The sequence below is a fragment of the Pongo abelii genome, chromosome 16, assembly GCF_028885655.2.
Source record: "Pongo abelii isolate AG06213 chromosome 16, NHGRI_mPonAbe1-v2.0_pri, whole genome shotgun sequence".
Classification (NCBI taxonomy): Eukaryota; Metazoa; Chordata; class Mammalia; order Primates; family Hominidae; genus Pongo; species Pongo abelii.
Window position 1 is genome coordinate 37,948,730 of NC_072001.2, and position 21,997 is coordinate 37,970,726.

At 36.8% G+C, this 21,997-nt stretch overlaps 1 protein-coding gene and 1 pseudogene across 1 annotated transcript in view; both read right to left on the bottom strand.

Annotated features, from left to right (window-relative positions):
- The window catches only part of DPH6 (diphthamine biosynthesis 6), a 450,913-nt gene that overhangs the window by 16,935 nt on the left and 411,981 nt on the right, over positions 1-21,997 (bottom strand). The window lies entirely within an intron of this gene.
- On the bottom strand, positions 4,388-5,903 carry LOC100443932 (PRELI domain-containing protein 1, mitochondrial-like; annotated as a pseudogene).

Consider the following 21,997-nt stretch of genomic DNA (forward strand, 5'->3'; position numbering starts at 1 on the left):
GCAATTTATCCCAGTTGCATACTAGTAGCCCATCTATTCTGGCTGATTTGATATTAGTTTGGAAAGGCAGTTTTGGGCTAAATAGTGCTGGGGCTTATAGTAAGTTCATTTTAAACTTTCAGCTGACATGAAAACATTTATACTGAGAAGTTACATAACTACATACGCAAATGGCTACTTAAATGCATGCATCTTTATTTGATTCCTGAACCACAAGAGGTAATGATGATGGTAACCATAATAATGACAAAAACTAACAGTATTTAATATCTACAGGCATTGTACTAGGTGTATTGACTGCATTATTTCATTCTCACAACACCCAGAGGCCGCCTTTTGTTATTACACCTATTTTACAGATGAATACATTGAGGCTGAGAGAAGTGAAAAAACCAGGCTTTCTGAAAATTTGGGCTCTACTGAGTATCAGAAACATTCTGGGATAACAAATGGAATCATCCTGCTCTGCTGTGATTATTGGCTCTTAGCAGCAGTGCAGCTTCAGGAATCAATACAGTGCACGAGTTCTATAAATGTGCCTCTTAATAAGTTAATAAAACAGAGATATTCTCATTGCCTCTCCATCAAAGTTTCAGGGGAAAAATGAGAATATTAAATGCAGTAGGACAGGGAAGATCTGCTCCATTTGCTCTGCAATGATAATCTTTTACAAAAGAGGATTTTTATTATTAATTCTTTGCCTTCTGGGGATATTATAATTTTCTAGAATGTAGAACTGCCTTAAGCACAGTAATTTGCTGAGCTAGACTGAATCTCAAAATGTTTCAAATGAGCTGATAAACAACTGCATAATTAGCCATTAGTAGATCAAGTCTGTATGTTACTGATATCCAGATGAACAAACCAATGGGTAGGCAAATTGTAGATATACTTTTAAAAACTAAGAGCCTGTGTTTTATTTTTACACGCTTTGTAACTTGTTCTTTAAAGAATTAAAAACCACATTTCATTTGCCCTTTAAAAAAAGAAATTTAGATTATTCTATCAAATAAATCCTTAGAGGCTTAATCATTAAATACATACTGCCGTGTATGAATAATGAAGGATTTGTGTGGTGGATGCAACTCATGCTCTAAAAATGACTAGATGGTGGGATTTTTCTTTTCAATTAAAATTGGCCTCAAATCTATTGCTTGCATGGGTAATGCTCTTTCATCCTCCTTTTGAGTTTTGGTTTAAGTCCAAAGTATGAAATACATTTGGCCTTGATTATGAAAATAAAAGGTTTTGCATATTCAAATAAGAAAAGGAAAATACAGTCAGTTTTTAGGCTTAAACATGCATACCTTATTCAAGTGGCTGGCATCCAGTCCAAAATGTCTCCATGTTACAATTAAACCTCTCTTTCTTCTCATTTTTCAAGAACTTCTCACTGGATCATAAAATACCTGGGCTGGAATTTGTCATGCAGAGTTACAAGCTAGGTGTAAGATTTTTATTTATTTGTTTTAATATTAAAATCAACTCAGCAGTTTTGAGGAACAAATAAAGAGGAAGATTTAATTTAAACAAGGTTGTACTTTATGTTCTGAACTCAGAGGTCACAAAGCCAGACAGATAAATGTACCAGCAGAAAGAAAAGCAGCAGCAATTTTCCTGAAGATTTACAAATTAGAGAATTCATATTTTATCTTAAATGGCTTAGGTGTCCTCCTGTTTGGGGGGCAGACCAGGTATAATTTCTTGAGATTCTTTGCAGATCAATTATTCTGATTTTTGTCTGTTAGTATTTCAGATGTCAGAGCATAGTAAAATGCTAATCTGAAATTGTGCAATGGGCACAAGACGATGTGTGAGCCTAGCTAGAGAATGGATTTGTCACTACATTTAAAAAACTATTTTGACCTTTGACAATTTTAACAGCCTCTAAAATTTGTATACCCTTCTTATGCTTCCCATTATCACTGATCCTCCATTTGATGCCAACTAATAGCCTTATGTAAAATTTTACTGTTGTTGGGCTCAAGTTCTGCTATTATTACAATGATTATTTATCCACAATCTGATTTCTATTTCAGTCTCAGCCTTAATTTATTACAGACCTTGAGTCCCTGTTACTGTTTTTATATTTACATTTATTCAACTAGCCCTTTCATTTTATAAATTGGCATTCATTGTATTTGCATATTTGCATAGTTGCACAAATAAACCATTTATATCCTCTACGTTAGAGGCATAGGGTCATCTAGGTTCTCAATCCAACAAGGAGTGCCAATTTCTTTTTCCAAAAGTGTGCCGGCTGAACTCAGGTCATGATGAAAAAACAAGACCCTTGATTCATAAGGTATCAGCAATAATTGCTTTGGTGTTTTTTGAAGGCACTGGAAACGTTTTCAACTATTTTAGAATGTTCTGACTTTGTCAGGAACATTTTGCCTTCATGTATTTGATAGGTAATCTTATCTGTATATTTTGTATCCTTTTGTTCTAAACTCATAAAAATGACACCAGTATTCTACAACGTCCAAGATACCTCATTAGGATTTTATTAATGAACCTTTTAAAGGCAATCGCTCCCTAAAAGGGAAATTACATTTGGTTCAGAATAAATGAACTTACACAATTAAAGATCTGAGTTGATTTAAGGCTATGCAGCTGAGAAACTTAAGCAGATTTCAAATTTGGAGCAATATACCGTCATGGCCCCAGATAAGAATATTATTCCTAATTTGATTATACTTTCACAACATGCAATGCTATATTTTCAGAATTAGGTAAATGCAGAAATATGGGTCATTACTGGGTTTCAGTTTTATGCATAAATAAAATGTCAGGGAAAAAGTTTCATTGAATTTTATTTTAATCCTTTGTCACCTCATCTCTCTGACATTATTATAAATTCTACTGACATGATTATAAACCAAACCACAGTTTTGCTATTAATGAGACATACAAAACAGCTTGTCTGGCATTTGGTTCCTATAAAAACTTTGAGGCCAAAAGTTATTTCTCACAAATGCATAACTGTAATGGATATTGAATACTTGGGCTAGGCTTTTGATCTGGAAGGATTTTGAAAAATCTTTATAATGGACAATGTTTGTATTTTTACATTAAAAGACTCATAAAACCAAATGAAAACACAATTGACAGTACTATAATCAAAGGAGGAAAAAAGACCTCCAACCATTTAAGTAAGTTGTTTCCTTACAAATGTAGATGGAAAAATACTGCAAAATAAACTACCAAAAATCAAAAGTTAACAGACCATGATCATAACTGTCATTTATTTCTGACTTGTATGAGGAAATAAGTAAAGGCAAAGGAAAATGCGAACCTAAATTTTGATGAACAAATTTCACAGTAGATAATTCTTCTGCTTTTGGATTTTTGCCATCAAAATACAGTTAATAATTGAGAACCAGAGGGCATAAATCACCAAGAAAAATCAATAGACAGCTTCCAGAGAGAATGAGAAGAGCACATATGGCTATAGATATCCAGGACTGGAAACAACAGAACTTTTGCAAGATATTTACTCCACCAAATAAGCTATTTTTTAAATTTATTATTTATTTATTTAGTTTTTGAGACGAAGTCTCTTGCTCTGTCACCTAGGCTGGAGTGCAATGGTGCGATCTCGGCTCATTGCAACCTCTGCCTCCTGGGTTCAAGTGATTCTCCTGTCTCAGCCTCCCAAGTAGCTGCTATTGCAGGCGCCAGCTGCCACGCCCATTTTTTTTCTTTTTTCTTTTTTTTTTTTTTTGTATTTTAGTATAGATGGGGTTTCACCATGTTGCCTAGGGTGGTCTTGAACTCCTGAGCTCAGGCAATCCACCCACCTCAGCCTCTCAAAGTGCTAGGATTTTATAGGCGTGAGCCACCGTGCCTGGCTGCAAATAAGTTATTAAACAGTGTGTGTGAATTTTGTTTTAATTATTTTATTAAAACCAGCAGTGAGTATGATTACTTGCATTTAAGCTTTGCTGCATTAATCCTATAAAAATATTCATGTTGAAGTATGGTGGTTCCATAAAAAATTAAACAGAATTATCATATGATCTAGCAGTCCTACTTCTGAGTATATAAACAAAAATAACTGAAAGTAGAGACTTCAACAGATTTTTTTTTTTTTAAATTCAACAAGTATTTATTGAGTGCCTATTATGTGCTAGATATTGAGACACATCAGAGAACAAAACGAAGAGCCCTGCTCTTGTGGGGCTTACAGTCTAGCACTTACTGCCAGTTCACCTGCAGGCTACCTGGAGCCCGGGGCAAGTCACCGCCCCTCTGTTCCTCGGTCCGCAGCTGCCAATGGGAGAATAAGCAGACCTGGCTCAAACGTGGATCACGTGCCTGGTGTACTGCAGATGTCAAACTGGACTCCCCACAACCCACCACCCAGACAGTAGATAGGGCTGGACGTTGATTTTTAATGATAAAGTACAATGGAGGGAGGGCAGAGGGGCTAAGCCAACTGTCTGGGGAGCTGTGGTGGTGGTGGGCTGGCTACACAAACTGCTGCTACTGCTGCTGCTGCTTGGTGGCCGCCTTGCTGGCGAGGTCCTTGGCCTTCTCTATAGCTGCCAGGGCCGTCTCCTTTGCCTTCTCCTCAGCTTCCCTGGCTGTCTTAACAAGTATTTTGGAAGCGGCCTCGCCTTGCAGCTTCGCCAAGATATATTCAAAACCCTTCAAAGTCTTGGTCACGTTGCTTTTGAACTGGGCAAGACCAAATTCCCGGACAGCTCTAGAGACACCGCATAAGCTAGAGGAGACTCACGCTTCCCGGCGGATTTCGGTCCAGCCACTGTTGTCAGAGTTCACACAGTCAACACATCGTTCCTCCGCCACCATCGGCCGGGCGTGGTTGATGTTCCAGGTGAAGGTGGTCATGGTCTGATTCTGTAGGTCCACAATAGAGTCCTCCAATACGTATGTACACCGAGTGAGCAACATTGGCAGGAAACAGTCGCTCGGCCCAGGGGGGCATCCTGTCGGTCTTGGTCAGGAGTCGCCGGGACAGCAGTTTCTGGTCAGGGGTCACCTCCCGGTGTACTGTGTCTTCCGTCAAGATATGTTTGCCACAGGGATTCGGGTACCGCTGCCAAAAGGCGGCGAACACTGGTCCCAGGAACTCCAGAGCACGCTCTGGCCCAGGAAATACTTCACCATCGTCCCGGCAGGAGCGGGCTCAGCACCCGCTCAGCATCAGGGGTGTGAAGCCTGGGAGGCACGCGGGGGCCGGGCCGGGGCTCGGCGCACACCCACCGCCAGGCTTGTAGCTCAGTCACCACCGCACCGCGCCCAAACAGCTGCCGCTGCCACCGCCATGAGTTCAGATATTTATTTTTTTGTCTGGTCAGGAGACTGGATTCAAATGAGCAGATATTTGTACGTCAATAGTAAGATTATCCACAATAGCCAAAAGATAGAAATGATCCAAATGTTCACTGGCAGATGAATGGATAATCAAAATGTGGTATGTACACACAATGGAATATCATTCAGCCTTAAAAAGGAATAAAATTCTAATTCATGCAATAATAACCTTAAAGACATTATGCTAAATAAAATATATGCCACACAAAATGAGGAATATTGTATGATTCCACTTATATGAGGTATGTAGAGTTGCAAAATTCATAGAGACAGCGTGTGGAATAGTGGTTATCAGGAGCTGAGGGGAGGGGAGGACTTGGAGTTATTGTTTAGTGGGTACAGCGTTTCAGTTTGGGATGATGAAAAAGTTCTGGAGATGGATAGCAGTGATGGCTGCACAACAACGTGAGTGCACTTAATGCCAGTGAATTATACACTTAAAAATGACTAAAGTTGGCGGGGTGCGGTGGCTCACACCTGTAATCCCAGCACTTTTGGAGGCCGAGGTGGGCTGATCACGAGGTCAGGAGTTTAGAGACCAGCCTGGCCAACATGGTGAAACCCCGTCTCTACTACAAATACAAAAAAAAATTAGCCAGGCGTGGTGGCGGGTGCCTGTAATCCCAGCTACTCGGGAGGCTGAGGCAGGAGAATCGCTTGAAACTGGAAGGCAGAGGTTGCAGTGAGCCGAGATCACGCCACTGCACTCCAGCCTGGGCAATAAGAGCAAAACTCCGTCTCAAAAGAAAAAAAAAAAAAGACTAAAGTTGGCGGCGTGCAGTGGCTCACGTCTGTAATCCCAGCACTTTGGGAGGCCGAGGCGGGCAAATCATGAGGTCAGGAGATTGAGACCATCCTGGCTAACACAGTGAAACCCCGTCTCTACTAAAAATACCAAAAATTAGCCGGGTGTGGTGGCAGGCGCCCGTAGTCCCAGCTACTTGGGAGGCTGAGGTAGGAGAATCATTTGAACCTGGGAGGCAAAGGTTGCAGTGAACCGAGATTGCGCCACTGCACTGCAGCCTGAGCGACAGAGCAACACTCCATCTGAACAACAACAAAAGACTAAAGTTATACATTTTATTATATTTTACCACAGTGAAAAATCACAAAAAACATTCACATTGGGTAACAAAAATTATTTAATATTCAAGCTTTTTAAACAGTGTGGTGGAACTCTGAAATTTATAAAGATTTGGAGATCTTTGTGAATCCCTAATTTTATAAGTATGAAAGTGTTCTGACTTTATTCTAACTTCCAGCTTTCTCTCCCTTGATAGTTCTTTCTCATACATATCCTCCCAACACATAAAAAACAAATTCAATGTCCATTGACTTTTCTTTTCCATAGTATGCATTTATTGCATTGTTAGGGACATGAGAATTTCTCTCTGAAATGGTTTTCTTTTGCTTTGCCTAGAAAGTTATGTGAATTCTTTCATGTAACACATCTGATCTGCCATCAAATTCAACATGCTACTATTTAATCTATTGGAAATTTCTATTTTCAGGCTAAAACATATTTTTTCTCTGAATTACTTTCCTTCCTCTTTATTTCTATCAAGAGCTCTAGCAGTTGGCTTTCTTCTTTGAGCCAATTTTTGCCCATAAATCATCATGACAGTTACTATGAGAAACAAGTAAAAAACAAAGATGAATAGTAATGAAAATGCTAGATGATAAGATATGAATACTGGACAGTCAGCTAGGTTCATTGGCTGGTTAAATGATGCTTCTTGAAAGTATCTGTGATTCTAACTCTTGCTTCAGGAAAATCACAAATCAGCACTAATACAGGTTCATATTTGCAAAGTTTAAAGAACAGTATCTGACACATAGTAAATGTATAATTTTAAATACAAAATACATGTTAGGGGTCTTTAGCAAATCGGAATCAGTATACCAAGATCATCAGACCTAAAAAATACCAAAGCTGAGTTTATTGCTGGACAGACATGGAGGAGCTCCATCACTGAGATGCAAGTTAGGGGGTCTTCCCAACCAGGAACTGAAAGGCTAGATGTAGGGCAAAAAAGGAGAGTATAACAAACAGGGAAAGATTTTGAGTTCACGTTTCTGATTGACCCATAAGGTGGATTGTTAACTCTTCTTATGATTAATATATTCAGGTTCCATGGCACCCATACTGAGAAAACTGGTTTCAAGTAAGTCTGGGTGAGTTGCATAAGATTCAGTGGACCTAGGTTCATTCGATGGATGTCTTAAGCATATGAACATGCTTGAAATGTAGTGTGTTTCTTATAAGCGAAGTGTCTCGAAAATGTAAAAATCATTACCACTTAATTTATGATTGCTGAGGAGCTATGCATTTTTCCAATAAAAATACTGATAGAATAACAGTGAGAAAGTAGCTACGGATTTACAGATGCTCTAAAAAATGATATAAGGAGTTTTTAAAAGCTTTCCACAGGAGTTTCTGAAGTCAGCTCTATCTTTTGATGAACCCATATAATTAAGAAGTTCCCTGGTAAGAGAATCCATGAGCACTTAGGAAGAGTAGAATTTACTCAGTGGGCTTACCCTATTTAATTGAAATTGCAACAATATTATGAGGATTTAGTAATATTTCTCTATTCTCCTAGAACACCAGATAGAAAATTTCAGTGTTTAATTCTGCAATGTACAGTAATTTTTGTGTGTGTGTCAACATTTCCCAGCTTTACTTCAGGTCCCTGAGCTAGTATCTGTCTAGAATACATGCTCAGTAAATACTAGTTGAATGAATACATCAATATATGAACAGACTGACATTTCTCTTTCCTTTATTCACCTACAAATAGTAAGTAGGAGCTGACCTATTTGTTCCTTTTGGACTGGCACCAAAAATCTAAATTTTTTTCTGAGTGGAATGACCAGTTTCATAGAGGAAAGCTCCGCAGTCAGACAAGCCACAAAATAAAAACTGATTTAAACTGGAGATTTAGGGGGAGAAAACACCAAAAGTTGAAATGATAGCATTACAAATTTATTAGAAAAGGTAAGACATGTCTTATAGAAGGAAGTCTTCCATGGAAACAAAAAATGAATCTACTGTTTTACCAGCTTTTTTTGCATAAAGGATAGATTTAAAAATTATGCTTAGAAAAATAATGAGTAAGACTGTAGAGATGAAAACATTGCATTTTATGTATTTAATTTAAACATTTTAAGAGAGTGAATTAATGCATTATTTTCCCATTAAAGAATGTTTCCGTTTTAAGCTTGGGGGAATAGCAGGTTTTTCTTGCCACATGGTAAGTGATTCTTATGCTATAGCCATTAGAAATTCCCCCATCATCCCTGAGTGGGTGATTATTACTTGAAATAGCTCTTTCAGGGTGATTATTATAAAATATACCTGTCTTCTGTTGATCTACTGCTTTATTTATCTCATGTTAAAAGATCTTTAGAAACCCTTCTGTCATTAATGGACAAATTCCATTTTACAGGTACATCCATTAGTTGCCAGGAATAATTGTGATCTGATTAAAGTATAACCATTTAAGACAAATTCACACATTAAATGCTTAGTACTGTACATTGTTAAAGACTTAAATCTCCAGACCGAGTTTTTTTTTTCTTGATAGAAGACAAAAAATGAGACCTCAAATATTGGATGGATCTTCTCTTGTCTAGACTGGAGGAAAAAAGGTCTAAAAAATAAGCACATTGCTTGAGAAATCCTTTCAGAAGGGTGTTCAAGGATCGAGGTAGATGTTATGAAATAACAAAGTATTACAGATCTCTTCGAGATGGAGGGAAGCTCATTAAAAAGAAAAACAGAAAGAATAGATCTCAAATGGGTATTTAAGGAAATAAACATGACAAACTATTTCTTATATTTATGAGGTGATTCTCAGAAAGATTAAAGCTAATTTGTTATTCTCATCATAACTATTTCCATGCGATTAAGATCATAAATAGAATTTGTTTTCACAAGGAGCAGTACTGGAGAGGCAGAAAGAGAAACATGCCAATATTTAGCAAAATTTATGCATTAGATTGTAAACACCTTGAAGGCAGGGGCCTAATTAATTCCATGCCTCATCGTCAGAGCCTAAAGTTGATTCTGACAAATGTTATTACTCAATAAATGCTTGCTGAATGAATAATTTAAATTAGCACATGACAGTTTTCCTAATCTCAGTGGAGAATCCACAACCTACACATGTGCTAAATTCCAAAAGGATTTTGAGGCAGATTGCAACTTAAAATACATGTCTCCACAGAAAATGACATCATGGATGGTGCCGGGGTTGGAAAATCAGCACGTGAAAGTCATTTAATCCACAATGCAGCAGAAACATTACATACTTGAAATGAACAAGTAGCAGGAAAATAATACTGCAGCAATAAAACCAAAGAGAGAAATCATAAAATTAAATAAAAAGTTAAATTTTTCTTGTCTCTCTGTGCTTGGAGAGAAGTAGATTTAAGTATAAGAAGATGAAGAGATGTATAGAAATTGTCATGGAAAGGCTTATATTCTCAAGGAATTTTAGAAGCTGATGGCTCTTAAAAATTATGTAGAATTTCCCTTCAAAACATAACCCTACTTATTCATGATAAAAGTCTTTGATAATACTATTTTAATGCTTATCAGTCAAGATTAAAATGATTTTTTAAAACTCAAAAGTGGAATGGTGAGAAGGGAAAAGAAACAAGTGAAGAAAAATCAGGTAAACCAACAACAAAGATGAAAATATTATAAAACATATTAATCTAGTACTCCCTGTGCTCCAGACACTGAGGATAGATACAAAAGTGGATAAAAACAGTCCCTGCCCTCAAGAAACTTCAAGCATAGTAAGGGAAGTCAAACTCATAAAAAACTAAGTGTAATAGTCATTATAGAAACTACAAAAGAGGTAACTGGGGTACAATAGGGCCAACAAGAAGGTATCCAGAGCCTCCTGAGATTGTTGGTGAACCAGGCTTGTGGTGAATCTTAAAAGAGGAGGAGTTTCTTTGCCGGCAGATAGAGTGAGAGCAATTCAGGCTCAGGGAACAGGGTGAGCCGAGGAAAGTGTGTGAAGTGTAGAGGCCGAGTGGAAGGGAGGTGATGCACTGGGACATGGGAATGGAGGGGCAGGCCAGGGTTGGAGCAAGAAAGGGTTCTGTGGTCCCCATGGGAAGCAGCCTGTCTTAAGTCTACAGACCCGTGGAAACTTAGGGGGTTTTAAGCATGGAAATAACATGACCAAGTGGACATTTTAGAAAGGTCACTCTGACAGCATTATGGAGGATGGATGGTAGGTGTGAAATACTGGTAGCAGAGAAACCTGTTAAAAAACTTCAAGGGAATGAAAACTGGGAGTAAATAGCAGAGTTAATTATAGAGAGAACCAGGAGAGCCATTTGGTCTGTATTCATCCTTGTGAAGAGCCTCAAATTTAGATTCTTGATGTTATCTTCTACTGAGGTTATCTACTGTCATTAGAATTCATTGTTAGGATGGAACATTTAAAATATGCTAAAAATGTTGTAACCTTGCTTTAATATGTCTTTAATTTTTAATACACTGAGAGCCTTGATAATAAAAAGGATCCAACAATGGGGAGGAAATCTCCCTCTGAGAAAACTATTACCTTGCTGTGCCTGGTTTGTGCTTAGCCTTCTTCTCAAGATAGAGAATGGCAGGACTAGAGAAGAGATGACAGCTAGAAAGTTTCCATAACTGGCACCAATTTAGGTTTTTGCAGCTGGGTGAAGAGAGTGTGCATCTCTTTACTTACAAGTTTTTGATGTTTGCAAGATGGGTGTTCATAGCTTTGGAGTGCCTGAACTGTTATTAAATAATTCTCTCTTTACCTACTTACAATATAGATGAAGGTGCAGGATTTGAAATATTTAGTAAAAGGTATTATGCTTCTCTAAATTACTCTCAGTTTTCCCGACATAGAAGATTAACTTTGAGAAATGACCCAGGGTTAATTGTTTTTAAACTAAATTATTGAAAGTGGCTCTTTTCTCTCATATTTATGGCTCTGGTACTCTCCTTTTTAAGATCTTATGAAAAGCATTATAATCATCTGCAAAAAAATCATTTTGTGGTTGTTGATTATAAAAAATGAAATTTAATTTTTGCTTTTTAAACATATTGGATTAGCTATTGTTGAAAGGAAGTCTAGATATGCAGCAAAGTTAGTTAGGGGCTATTTATTTCCAGGTAATCACAGCACAATCACCCTGATGAATAAAGTAAATAATAATATAGCAAATTTAAAGAGAGTTGAATTTTGAAGTTTTTAAAAAAGGATTCATTCATTAAATGCAATTGGTTATTAGCCGTTTGCTAAATGATTAACGAATGTCTAAACTTAATAATTATCTATCACTAACGAAGGGTCTGTACATCATATATCTAGAAAAATAAAAACACATCTTCAGGACAAAGTGGCATAATTGTAAGGCCAAACTTGATTGAAACAAAATGTCACAATTTAGTCTTGTATGAATTCAGACTGTAAATAAATCTAAATTATTCCTTCTGAGTTCAGTTGTCCCTGACATGTAGAAAAACCAGGAAAATATATCTCTTTTCAGAAAGGAAACTTTTTTTTTCTTTTAATGCATGACTAGATCTTTATCCATGTGGGAGAAAGCAATACAAATGATAGCAGTATTACAGTATTAAGATGAAGAGAGAGAGTCTTCATATTTCTAAAGTTAGCCATCTCATACAAGTCAAGGACACAGAAAAGCTCTTTCTCTTTTGGAGTATTTGAGTCAATGTTTATATCCAATGCTGTGATCCTCCTGATAGGGGGATGTCTTCTTTCCTCTTCCTCTGCATTGGACACTCCCTAAACAGCTTGGGCACTGAGCGGACCAAGCAAAAGAAGGCACTGGTAGTATGCTAATTAGTGCGTTGAGACCTGAGAGAATCTAAGCGTCTTCGAGAGAAGTCAGTTTACTCCCTTCTTATTGTGGGGTCAAGCTTATCATAGTTCTGGTAGTTGGCATTGAAACATGATTATCTTATGCAGATACAAAGTTGTACTTTTTGGGGGAAAGTGTAAGGAACTTCAAGACCCTTATTTTAATATTTGAATTGGGATTTGTTCAATACTAATTATTAGCATGCTTTAGAAAGTTCAAACTGTTTTCCTCATCAGGTATCGGTTTCCTGACCTAGAATTCCTATAAGGAAGATGGCCTAGAACAGTCATCTATGAGGCACATTCTGGTCCTCTTTTATGTTTAATTATGTTCTCTTCCTTAATGTTTTGATCTCACCAGACATTTTTTTGCGGGGGCGGGGGAAATGGTGAGGGAATTGTTCCTGTCAAGTATGCTGCCTTCCTTCGCTTTTTTTTTTTTTTTTTTTTTTTTGCAAGATAGACTCATAGCTTACTTGACGGGAACAATGAAGTAATTGGTATTGTACCTCCCACTTAACTAATGTGTGACCCAAATTTTGTGGCATAAGTTTTCGATGAGTAGTTTCATTTTTTTCTGCTCTTTTAAAAAATTGGGGTCAACATGACTTCTTGTTCAAGTGGGGGGAAAACAGAACGGCCCAGTCTGCAGAACAATTCACACAGAATCTTCTAATACAGTCCTTTAACTTTGCACAGAACTCGAATAAAAAAAATCAGAGCTTCCAAAATGGTTGTAGCGAAGCAAGCAGTCTCCTGAGTGTAGTTGTAGGCATGTTCTAGTACTCACTTCTACCAGCGGGCCTCTCCCGTTTGACTTCTTTTCTCATATGACAGTGGTTAACTGAAAACTGACAAGAAGAATTTGGGGTTTTATGATGAAAATTCTGTAAGTATATATTAAAGATCTATCCTTCATGGTGGGAAGGGATAGTTTACTTTTGGGTATTCAACTCACTAGGTATTCTAAACGTTAGGTTTCCCATAAAACAAAGGCAGAGGCTAACATGTGCCAAAAGTAGTGCCACGTTTAAAGAATTCTTCTCATGAGTAGCATTTACTGGCCTCAGCCCATCTTTACGTTAAAAAAAATCTGCTAAGTATGGATTCTATATTCTAAAGCCTAAGAATTATAAATAAAATCCGAACCATGGAAAACTGAACAACTTTCTAAGATGTTTACCAGAGACATGTGCCTTCAGATCTTTCCTCAAATTAGATCTCTGGCATTCCTTTCTTGCTTTCTAGCATTGCTCCAATGCCATATCTGTTTCATGGCTGGGAGGAAGCCAATTTCAAGGATCTATTGCACAAAGAACTATTTACTGAGACATATGGAATGTGTTCACTACAAAATAAACAGGAGTAGCATGCCTTTAATATAGATTTTGACAATAAGAAATGAGACTAATTTGTCTTTGCACCCTCATGTTCTAGAATACAGTGGCTATATCTTTGCTATTTATTATAGTGCGGCACCGTCCATGGTTTTGGAAGCACATAATTTTCTTAGCTTAGTCTCACACTTCACCTTTACATATGCCTTCGCATTGTTTTCCAAAAGGTGAAAATCTACTACCTTATAAGTTTTTAAAATGAGAACACCTTTTCATACTAATGCACAAGTTTCCTATGTTCTACCAATGGTGGCATTATTCTCTCTGCCTGCCAGATTGAAAACTTAGTCATTTTGACTCTTTTCTGTACGTCATAAAATTCTGGCAAATTCTCTTGAGTCCCTCAAATATAGATCCCACTTTAGTACTTCCATCATTTTTCCTCCTGTAGGGCAGTCATTCTCAAACTTTAGTTTGCAGATAAGGACCTGGGAAACTCATGACATACAGATTCTTGGCCCCAGTCTTAGATTATTTAGTAGGTCTTAGGAAAGGCACAGGAAACTGAATTTTAATAAGTCACTTAAATACAATCTGTGGTCTAGATTTTGAAAAGTCTATTCTACAGTCTTCTTATCTCTGCTGTATCTTTCAAACTATTTCCAAACAAAGCATCCTACAGATTATATCAGCTTATTCACTAATTTATGCCTTCAACTATTTGTTGAACACCTTCTGTGTTTCAGTACTCTCCTATATATTGGATTCATAACAGTGACCAAAACAAACATCCCTGATGTCATAGAGTTCATAGTCTATGCTTCCCCAGGTTTAGGAAGAGGCTTCTATAACTTATCAGATTTGATCCACGTTCTGAGTCTGATGTTAAGATTTTACTAACTTGTCTCTTACTATCTTTCAACAAGGATGTTCCTCTCTAGTCAGGTCATTTTCTCTTACTGTTTTTTAGCCTTTCTGTCTCCATACAAAGTCAATCTACCTCTGGTCTTTGGTCTTATTATTCTCCATCAGAAATATTGTTTGGTATTGTGGACAGGGAATAAAGTTGAGAAAGCAAGATTCATTTATTCAATTACATACATATTTATTGTGAGCCAAACACTATTCTAGATATAAGGAAATTCAGCAGCAAACAAGACAGAAAACAACTATACAAACAAAAAACTCCCAGAAATATCAGATAAATGCAATATAGGGTGTGACAGTGATAGTGACCCAGAAGCTACTTCATATAGGGTAGTTAGGGAATACACTGAGGCTGAGAGCTGAATGACAAAGATAGTGGGCTGTGCCAAGAATGGATGCTGGTGAGAATGTCAAGGAAGGGTAACCCTCGTATGCTGTTGGTGAGAATATAATTTAGCACAGTCATTAGGGAGAACAGTAGGAAGCTAAAAATAGAACTATCATATGATCCAGCAACCCCACCTGTTGGGTATATATCCAAAAGAAAGAAAATCATCATATCGAAAAGATATCTGCACTCCCATTTTTATTACAGCACTATTCACAATAGCCAAGGTGGAATCAATCTAAGTGTCTATCAACGGATGAACAGACAAAGAAAGTGGTGATATGGATATACAATGGAATATTATTCAGCCATGAAAAATAATGGAATTCTGTCATTTACAACAATATGACTGGAACTAGAGGCCATTATGTTAAGTGAAATAAGCCAGGCACAGAAAAACAAATATTGCACGTTCTCACTCATGTGTGGGAGCTAAAAAAAAAAGTTGAACGAATGGAGATAGAGAATAGAATGGTGGTTACCAGAAGCTAAGAGAGTAGTAGGGACAGGGAGATAGAAAGGGGATCGCTAATGGGTACAAAAATGTAGTGAGATAAAAGGATGTAGTGTTTGGTACCACAATAAGGCAACTAACTATAGTTAACAATAATTTATTGTATCTTTCAAAATAACTAGAAGAGTGGAATTGGAATGTTCTTAACACACACATACACACACACACATAGACAAATAAATGCTTGAGATGATGGCTATCCCAATTACTCTGATCTGATTATTAGACATTGTATGATTGTATCAAAATATCACATGTATCCCATAAATATGTACAACTAATATGGATCCATAATAATAAAAGATAAAAATTGTAATGTAAATGTAAATAAATGTAAAAAAGGAAGTGCATGTTTTCAATATTTTCTTCTAAAATATTTAAAATTATTTATTAAAATTAAACAGCAAAATACAAAATACATTTTAAAAAGACGATGGCCATGCAAATTTCAGGGGAAGACTATTATAGGCAGAAGGAATAGCTAGTGCTAAGACTTTCAGATGAAAATGTTTGTAAGAAGAATACAAACAAAGCCAGTGTGGCTGGTGCACAGTGAGAGATGATAAAGCAGTAAAGGCTAGGATCAAAGAACTCCACGCAGGCCAGATGACACAGGGGCAAGAGTATGGATTTTATTCTAAGTGGAATAAAAGGTCACTGGAGGCTTTTAAGCAGGGGAGTGATGTGATCTGATTTATGTTTTAACAAAGCTCTCTTTGGTTTCTGTGTGGAAACAATAGACAAGCAAGAAGAAACCAAATAGAAATTTCTGTGGCAGCCCAGCTGAATGACAACAGTGGTGTGGGTAGGTAGTAGTATGAGTGGATTGAAGTGGATAGACTAGGCAGATATTATGGAAGCAGTGTCAAGGGGCTTGGTGATGAATGGGATGTAGTGGGTCACAGAGAGGACTCAAAGGTAATTCTGAAATTTTTCACTTGAGTAATTGACTGGGTGGTCATATCCTTCACTGATCTAGGGAAGACTGGAGAAGGTGCAGATTGGGGTGAGAGGGTGAAATCAAAAGTCTAAATGGTGGGTGATGTGGCTGAATATATAGCTGAATATATAGCTGCTGGAGTCAGACTGTAAAAGGCTTTCAAGAAGAAAACAATAGTGGCAGCCCCTATTACTATTAAGATTATCTAACAGGATATCTGATAAAAATTATATATTGTAGCATTTTCAGAGCTTGAAATACTGGTTCATAAAAATAGGGAAATTTTACTCAGTTACGAGTTCTATTGCCAATGGGCAGTATCTCAAAAACAGGCTGTCTATAAAGAGGATCTTTGCTATGACAAGGAAGAAAAACTGTTGCTTTTTGTGAGAAAATGTTTCCAGTTTACAATTAATTTTATTTTTTGGACTGAATTTCTTTTCCAATTCCACAAGCCTGATTAATAAGAACCCTTCATTTAAAATTTAGGAAATAGAGACAGGGAAAATCATCAAAGAGAACGCAAGTGATGAAGAAAATAAATGTGCTTACCTACTCTGTTCACTTATCCTTCATTTTCCACTTCTTTTGTCTTCATAAAAACTTGGGCACTGAAGCCAAGTGAACCATTGAATGTATATTTTTTTCCTAAAGAAGCAAATTTTGGCTCATGTTTGTCAATTTCAAAAGTAGCTGCTTCTTTCCTAGATGAGCCATTTTCTAAATAAGTGATTTTGTTGTTTTGTTTGGCAAGTTGAGTAATTTTGGCCTTGTCAATAGTTGGTATTATCATCAAATAGGAGGCAAATTATTCACTGTGAATGAATTAATATCTTGAAGAACCACAGTTACTTATGCCCTGAGTGATAAGCTTGGGAACTGTTAATCAGCACACTGACAGAATTTGTCAATGAGATCAATGCATCACTGTTGGGGATCTTCCAGGAATGATGGAAGACAGGAAACTGCCAGAAGATTAGATTCATTCATTTGCTTGCTCCTTCTTTCTTTTTCTTTCTTTCTTCTGTTTCCTCCCTTCCTCTTTCTCTTCCTTCCTTAACATATATTCATGATCTCTTCTGTGCTAAGTGTCAGGGATAACCCTAAGGAGACCATATACCGCAAAAAGTTATATATCGCGAAAAGTTAACTGCTCTGTTAAAAGATCGTCTCAAGCAGTGCCAACTCTAGTGTCAGTAATCTGACTCTATTTTTGTATAAACATTAATAGGGATAGTATGACCAGAGAGGTCTATACTGAATTTGTTTCTTGGCCAATAACCAATTCCTGCCCACAGAAGCAGAAATTAATGGAAGTTGCACATAATCTGAAAATGCTCCTGGTAGATACTTGCATGAAGTGGTAAAAAGTACCACAGTGTGGTGAGAGGCTGTAGCACGACAGCTAGCTCTAAAGGCCACCAATTCCTTATGAGAAAACTGTCCTGAGGAACAGAAACTAATAATTGGTCAGGCATATGGGTTGTGTGTGATTCAAGTAAACTGTCAAGTGTCCTAGTATGTCTATGATTTGGGGGCACAGAAGGTGAGCCTCTCTGAAAATGGAATAAATGACAATCTACCAGGAGGTACTGTGCCCCGGGTCAGTAAGAGTTTACAACATGCCATTAAAGAGGAGGGATCTCAATTCAGAAAAATCACTGAATAGCTCTGAGGGCAAAATGTCTTAACCAGGGACTTTATTGGTTTACGTTTTCAATCAGCTGAACAGAATGAGGCCCTGACTGGTGGAAGTTGAGGCAGTTAGCTATGTCTTAAGGTGATGAGAACTGAGTCTCCCTACCTATCAGTGGGGTCCCCACAACTTTTCCCCCACTCATTTCATACCTATGTTAACTTTGGCTAGAATCCATGCTTATTGTCTAATGAAACTTAATGGCATGTGACATGGCTCTGGCTCTATAGGTCTTTTTGGAACCAAGGTTTTTTTCTGAGATAATAAAATGTGTTAAATAAGCTTTAAATTTTATATGGCCATAGTCTCCTGTTCAGGTTTTTTTTTTTTTTAGCTACTCAGCAAATCTGGTCAAACTAGGTACTAGAAAAGTGAAAAGTGGGACCTGCATTTGTTGTGAAATGTGTTTTAAATTTAAATAATTTTTTTTCAAGTAAAATTGATGGTAAATTCTGCTGATCTGTGGAAAGGGATTAACTTTAGTTTCAAGTTCCAGAGGCAGAGATTCATCTGGTTCTCAGTGAATTGAAAGAGATTCAATTGGCCATCAGTGAATGTGGAAAGCCACTCAGTCAGCTGTGCTACTTTGAGCTCCCCTCAAACTCCTAGTCCAGTTGTCTATGCTCATAACTCACACATATACAGTTATATCTAGGATTAACAAAAGCACTCGCTCATCACTCATTTAAAATATCCTTTCTATGGATGATGAGAATCCCAGAAAAATCTGTGGGGCTGGATTCTGGAGAACCATGGGTAACATTTCTAGATTTCCTCAATGTACTGTGATTCAATTTATCAGATAAATGAACATGTTGAGGAATTTTCCCTTGATTTGACAAATTTATCTCTAAGAGAACATCCCATAGTCATTCTATTGGAGACACAGTCTTCATTTTTCATGAATTTCAGGTTGCCACCAATGTTTAGAGGGATTATTCAGCTTTAGGGTGACATATGAGCTATTTCCAAATATTTTGCAGGCTGTTATGCAGATGTAGTACTACACTCATTCATCAAAGCCATATAGGTGGAATAACATCTTAACAGTCACAGAGCTATCCAAAGTTGAAATTACCTCAGAAGGCTTGACCCCTATTCCCCACTCCAAGAGAAGTTCAATAAGAGTGTGGATATCATTTGGCAGGAAAGTCATGTGTAGAGAGTACCTGGATCACATGATATGGAGCTCTCTGAACCTAAAAGTTCTAAGAATGAGTGTTTAAAAAAATTGTTTTAAACCACTTTATGGGGTTATCAGCTACATGATAACATCTGAGGAAGGACTTTTTGTTGGAGGCAAAATGTATGCTTATGTTTCACACTTCTAAGTTTTAAAATTGTTGTATTATTTATCACTTTTCAGAGAGCTTACTAGAAATAAATGTGAAAATTTCCTAAGATGTTGAATACTAATAAGGTCATAATTGAAGTTGGAATATTACATTTTTTCTTTCAGACATAACTCCTTGGGTGATATAGAACCCTAAATTTATTTATATTTTACCTTTTTATTTTGGAAGAGTTAAAATTTATAAAAGTTGATAGACTAGTACAAGGAATGCTTATCTACCTATCACCTAGCTTCAATAATTATTAATTTATAGGGCAGAATTATTAATTTAAAAGGCAGAATAATGACCCCCACAAAAATGTCCATGTCCTAAACCCTGGAACTTGTTACTACATTAGGTCACATGGCAAATAGGAATTAAGGTTGCTAATCAATTGGCCTCGGGATGGGGAGATTATCTTGATTGTCCAGGTCAGACCAATCTAATAACACGAGTCCTTTTAAGTACAGGAGGGAGGCAGAAGAGAAAGACCAGAAGGATAGCAATGTGAGAAGGACTTGGCCTGATGTTGCTAGCTGAAGATGGAGGAATGGGACCCTGAGCCAAGGCATGTGGGTGGCTTTTAAGCTTGAAAAGGCAGGAATATGGATTCTTGTCTAGAACCTCCTGGAGGCATGTAGGTCTGCCAACACCTTGATTTTAGCTTAGGGAGACTCATTTCAGACTTCTGACCCACAGAATTATAAGATAATAAATTTTTGTTGTTTTAAGCTATTTAGTTTTCATAATTTTGTATAGCAGCCACAGAAACCAAATTGCTAAAAAAGAAAAAAGAATGTCAAAGTATGAAGAAAATGAAATAATCCTTAAGGATATAGGTAGAAATTTCTTTGTGTATGTTTTCAAGTAAAACAAGTATTTACAAACTTAGCAAAGAAAGAGAATGCTGTTATTTGTAGGGCTTTGAGTACAATAGAGATATAAGACTGAATACCTATAAATGAGGTTTTAATATATGCTACCAAAAGTTAAATAGACATTTAAATTTCTGCTATTATTAATTTTATTAATTATTTAAATGATTTAAACCTATTATTCTGATCTTGTGATACCATTTTTATTAAACTACTTATCTCCATTTCTTAAATTACAAATTAGATAGTCTGGCTTATTTAAATGTCTATATTATGATTGCTCTTGATGGCTTTTCTTTATATGCTATTTATCATCCAGTTTCAACCAAAAGGCAAATATTGGAGAGGGAAAATCATATTATTTTATAAAAGCTAGTGAAATTGTTTATGCTTATTAAGATATGGTACTTTCAATAAAACCAATTAAAGTCTAGAATCATTTTTCAAAATCATTCTTTAAATTATCATTTACAGGTTTTTTTTTTCTTGTCTTGATACATAAAGTATTTAATTTGAGTTGAAAAATCAAGCAACCAATTACTCAACCAATGGAATGACTCACTTTGGAAACATATCCATAAGTGAAAACAAAAAATAAAATGAAGGCCGGGTGCAGTGGCTCACACCTGTAATTCCAGCACTTCGGGAGATCGCTTGAGCCTAGGAGTTCAAGACCAGCCCTGGCAACATAGTAAGACACTCGTCTTTGCAAAATATAAAAAAAAATTAGTGTGGTGGCACATGCCGGTAGTCTCAGCTACTAGAGAGGCTGAAGTGGGAGGATTGTGTGGGCCTGGGAGTTTGAGGCTGCAGTGACTCATGATTATGCCACTGCATGCCAGCCTCGGTCCTGCCTTAAAAAAAAAAAAAAGAAAGAAACAAAAACAAAGCAATTAAAATTTATAAGCAGTCATTTTTGAAAATCAATGCAAACGACTTGGATGGAATTTTTCATATGTATTTTTGAATCTTGATAGTGTTAAAACAAAGGGCAAAAGATCAATGACTGTATTACTGAAGTCACGTATACTAATAGATCATTCATTTCTTTTATGTTTCAGGCCTTCCTCCTCTTAGATACCAGCTATATGATTCAGAATCTGGAGTGAAGTTTTATTAAATGTTATCATTCCAGGCAGATTCAACTATAGTGTTTGAAATGTGCAGATTATATTTCTTTGGAAAGTTGCAGGAAAAATGTTGTGGCAGCATATACATGCCTTAAAAGTGTAATTTAAAAACACACATCAATAATATTGAGCATATGGCACAAACTTTAGCACACAGGCACACACTAAGTGACAAAATCTCAGGAATACATATAAGATTTGACATTCTACTTAATACACTTATTTTCAGAAACTTATTCTTTCCAGACACTATGAAAAACGAAAAGGTACAAAAGTGAGGGTAGTCTCTAAAGGTATTATGATGGTTAATTTTATGTGTGATAGTTAATATTACATATCAACTTGGCTAGGCTACAGTGCTCAGTTGTTTGGTCAAATACAAGTCTAGATGTTAATGTGATGTGTTGATTGTATCGATGTTTTTAGATATGATTAGCAATTATAATCAGTAGACTTTGAGTAGAGCAGATTACCCTCTATAATGTAAGTGGGCCTCATCCAATTAGTTGGCCTTCAGAGAAAAGAATGACGTTTCCTGAGGAAGGAGCCACTCTGCCTTGAAACCGCAGCGTGCCTTGCTTGAAACTCCAGCTCTGCCTTGAAACTGCAGCATGGAAACTCTGCCTGAGTTT